Source organism: Megalobrama amblycephala, linkage group LG17, assembly GCF_018812025.1.
Source record: "Megalobrama amblycephala isolate DHTTF-2021 linkage group LG17, ASM1881202v1, whole genome shotgun sequence".
In the NCBI taxonomy this organism is placed as follows: Eukaryota; Metazoa; Chordata; class Actinopteri; order Cypriniformes; family Xenocyprididae; genus Megalobrama; species Megalobrama amblycephala.
In genome coordinates, this window is record NC_063060.1 from 11,510,958 (window position 1) to 11,515,312 (window position 4,355).

At 36.5% G+C, this 4,355-nt stretch overlaps 1 pseudogene; it reads left to right on the forward strand.

Moving 5' to 3' along the window:
- On the forward strand, positions 1–2,960 carry LOC125250945 (annotated as a pseudogene).
- Positions 2,961–4,355: the final 1,395 nt, after the last annotated feature.

Genomic DNA, 4,355 nt, shown 5'->3' on the forward strand with positions numbered 1-4,355 from the left:
GCTATTTTAGAAACGCTTCACATTTGAGACTTTTGAACTTAAAGCAGTGTTTAATTGTTCAGCAACATAAAAATACTATTTTTACACGCTGTAAGAATCTCTGCTTTTAGAGTCATGGCGTGTGGCGGCTTCATATCCGCTCCGGTGTGTCTCATTGAAAACGATGAAAATCAGAAGTTGCTTGTGAGGAAAGAGGCGAAAGACATTTTGGATGGGATCAAGGAGCCGCTGGTTGTGGTGTCTGTGGTGGGACTCTATCGTTCAGGGTAGTCTAACCTTATGAACCGCCTTCAGGACAACAGTCCGGTCAGAGAAACTGATGAAATGTCCAGAACATGCTGATATGATATAATGAGGGCAGTGTGAATGAGTGTGTATCTGTTAATATTTGAAAACAGTAACTCTAAAAATAACATAAAACAATATAATAATAAAACAATATTGGTAGGCTAATAGGCTAATTAAAGTAATATAATAATTAAACAATAAAAGAAGATTGGTAAATTGGCTACTTGATGTGTGTGTGTGTGTGTGTGTGTTTAGAATGAATGCTACTATATCTTGAACTTCATACAGACAAGCATACATTTTCATACATCTTGCCTCTGATTTTTCACTATCACGTTTAAAAGGTTAGTTCACCCAAAAATGAAAATTATGTCATTTATTACTCACCCTCATGTCGTTCTACACCCGTAAGACCTTTATTCATCTTCTTAATACAAAGTAAGATATTTTTGATGAAATTTGATGGCTCAGTGAGGAAATGTCACTGAAACTCTCAAGATCCAGAAAGGTAGCCTACTAAAGATGTTTTAAACAGTTCATATGAGTAGGCTACAGTGGTTCTTAACCCTTTAACACGTACGATCACACCGGTGTGATTAGAACGTTCAGTGCATTACGTGATCAACTGCCAAATTCAAATGTGCGTGCGCGCTTTAACTGGCGCTAAACCAGAGACGGACACGCGCAGCGCTTTTCATATATCACATATATGCAGTGTTTTCAACCAAATAATGTTCATTTCAGGTTTCAGACATTTAAATACACATGAGTACTAACAAAACAATATATTTAGAGTTTGTAAAATACACAATGATGTCTATAGAAGCGGAAATAACAACCCTTTCCATTATAACTTGACCACACGTTTAATTCATATCAGACACATTGTGAAAGTAACTTAAAAGCTTACTCTATTTTTCCCCAGTTCACCGGCACACTTACTTTCATGTATTTCGGGAGAAGTGGAAAAATTCACGGGTTGTAAATCCAACAGATCCGATTCTCTGCGCGGTGCAAACTAACATGGCGGCGCCCATCGCTCATATGGCTCAACTAACGCGATCGTTATAAAGGTGTTTAAACAACAAAACACATCCACTTGCACATATTTGTCAATCGGAATATTAGATATTTCATGCTATAGTTAACAAATTTGTGAATATTTTGAATAAAAAAAGAAAAATTAAATGAAAGCAGATCATCATTCATACAGTGCTGCGGTGTGTCACGTAACAAGCAATGACGCGTCACCATGGAAACCATAAAGTGATATGTTCTAAATAACGGTCGCCTTAAAAAACTCACGCTGGGGGGTCAGCCAGAATATTTTAAACTTACGTGCGAAAGGGTTAAAGTACAGATGAAATCAAAGTCGACTCTATTTACTTTGTTAGTGCATATTACTAGTCTTGTGGTGAACAAGTAAGTTAAAACACAGAAAAAAATTGTTTGTCGTGGTAATCTTTAATCAAAATCTGAAAAGTTACTTCCGGTCTGGAATGATGTTCCTTCTCTGATAACGTCAGTTTGACGGCTTGGGTTGAAAATTCAAAAACCACTCCTCTGCAACCGTTCGTCTGCTATGAGTGAGAGATGGAGAGGAGGAGAGCTAATGTAAAACTCTGCCCTCTATTCAATATTCTGTTTCACTTGGAAATACGTCACAACACTGGAGAAAAGTCGTTTGCCACTTCCGGGTGACACGGACTTTAATAATAAAAAGTGACGAGAATACTTTTTGTGCAGAAAAAAAAAACAAAATAATGACTTTTCAACAATATCTAGTGACGGCCGATTTCAAAAGCTTCAAAGTTTTACAAATCTTTTGTTTTGAATCAGTGGTTCAGATCGCGTAAACGAAGCTGCATTTACTGAAATCAGTGAATTCTCTGAAGCACTCTGAAGCAGTGTTTTGAAATTGGCCATCACGAGATATTGTTAAAAATTCTTTTTGGTGCACAAAAAGTATTCTCGTTGCTTAAATATTAAGGTAGAACCACTGTAGTCACATGCACTGTTTTAAATATGTTTTAGTACCTTTCTAGATCATGAGAGGTTCAGTGACCGTTGCCTCACTGAGCCATCGGATTTCATCAAAAATATCTTCATTTGTATTTAGAAGATGAATGAAGCTCTTACGGGTGTAGAACGACATGAGGGTGAGTAATAAATGATATTACTTTCATTTTTGGATAAACTAACCCTTTAAGTACTACTTTCTTCTTATATTTATTTTTGAGATATATATGTATTTGTAATCTTTGACATCCTTATATGTCATTGTGATTGTCTCAGGCTTTAATCTCGGCAGCACTATAGAATCAAAGACCCTATAAAAAAGGACACACTTTGGTGCTGCTGGACACAGAAGGCCTGGGTGATGTAAAGAAGGTGACCATCCAGCAACCGCAGTAATGTTTCCATAGCAAAAACCTCCATTGCAACAACATGTACTATCATTTCAGCACAAGTAATTTTACATTCGTGTGAAGGCAGAAGTGAGTCGAGACGAGGATGAGTCAGCAGATTTAATGCGTGTTTTCCCATCGTTTGTCTGGGCTGTTCGTGACTTCACTCTGGAACTGAAAATGGGGAATAAACCAATAACATCAGACGAGTATCTATAGAGTGCATTGACATTCAAACCAGGTGAGAAAAAGAGTTGGCATTAAACATAAACGGTGCACACAATATACACACATTACCTACATGCAAGGCCCCCCTTTGTTCAAAAAAAATATTCACAGGCCCTCCAATCTAAGTTGATATATATTTCTCATACTTTTGTAATAATAATTATTTTTTTTTTATTGCAATTTTTAGTGTTTTCTGTCCTCTTGGTTGAGAGCTTTAGCAGATTCTGAAGAATAGAGCAGAATTAGCTGGTCTAACCAGTGAGGATTAGAAATTGTTGTATGTATAATATGCTATAACAGTTTCATTTATTACAGCTTTTATATATATATATATATATATATATATATATATATATTTATATTTATTTTTTTATTTTTTTGCGTCATTTCTTTGCGGTGAGAAAGTGCTTTGTGTTCCCTCGGCCGGCTAGTACACAAAACATGAGGAGAATGGAGGAACTGACTGAGGAAGAACTGGAGTCAGAGTTCCTTGAGCAGGTAAATACCTTCTGCCATTACATTTATGACAATGCAAATACAAAAACTGTCAGAGAGTGTGAAGCTGTTCTGCTTAATCTGTTTGATGAACTGGAAAAAAGCATTTCTGACAGATCATACCTGAAACTAGGAGGATACCGACAGTACAGAGACATGCTCAGACAGATTGCTGAGGAGTACAGAGCAAGAACAGTCACAAATTATGGTACAGAACACACATGCATGCTCTGCTTGTGCTTTATTGTTTTAGGTAGCTTGACAGCACGAACAGCACTGATCAATAACCTTTAATACTCATAAATATTCAAAATAACATGCAGTTTTGAAACAAACTGTTTCACAATGATTGGAATAATTTATTCCATTGGGTGAGATATAGACAATGTTCGCAGGAACTCTTAGTGATCACTCTTGCAGCACTATTCTATTGTTCAAAAATGTCCAAAAAAATCCTACCATAAAAGTGGTCCATACACCTCAAGTGCTATATTAGCCTACACAAAGACATAAGATAACTTTGCATGAAGATAGCCGTTTCTCAATATGCGTTCTTATCTTTACTTCTGTTCTTGTGGACTTGTGAATTGTCATCAGTTGCTGCCCAAGTACTGTTCTAATTCAAAGTTTACATCTAGCCAAGTACAGTTCAAACCCCCGAATGTGTTCTTGATCCGCCTCTTTTATTGAGGATACATCGAGAGGTGACTTGTGCAGACTTGAGACAGCCAGATATCCCAGAATGCATCTTGCACTAACCAGCACGCGTCAATAGTAAATGAGAAAACCCACTTAATTTAAACATATTACTGTTATTATGTCATGATATTTAGTTTTAAGAGTTTTCAGGTGAGAATGTACTGGTTTGAAGCTCAAATTTGTGGTTTATTGATAAAGATAGCGCCTTTCTGAAAATTTTGTTCTAAAATTTTATTG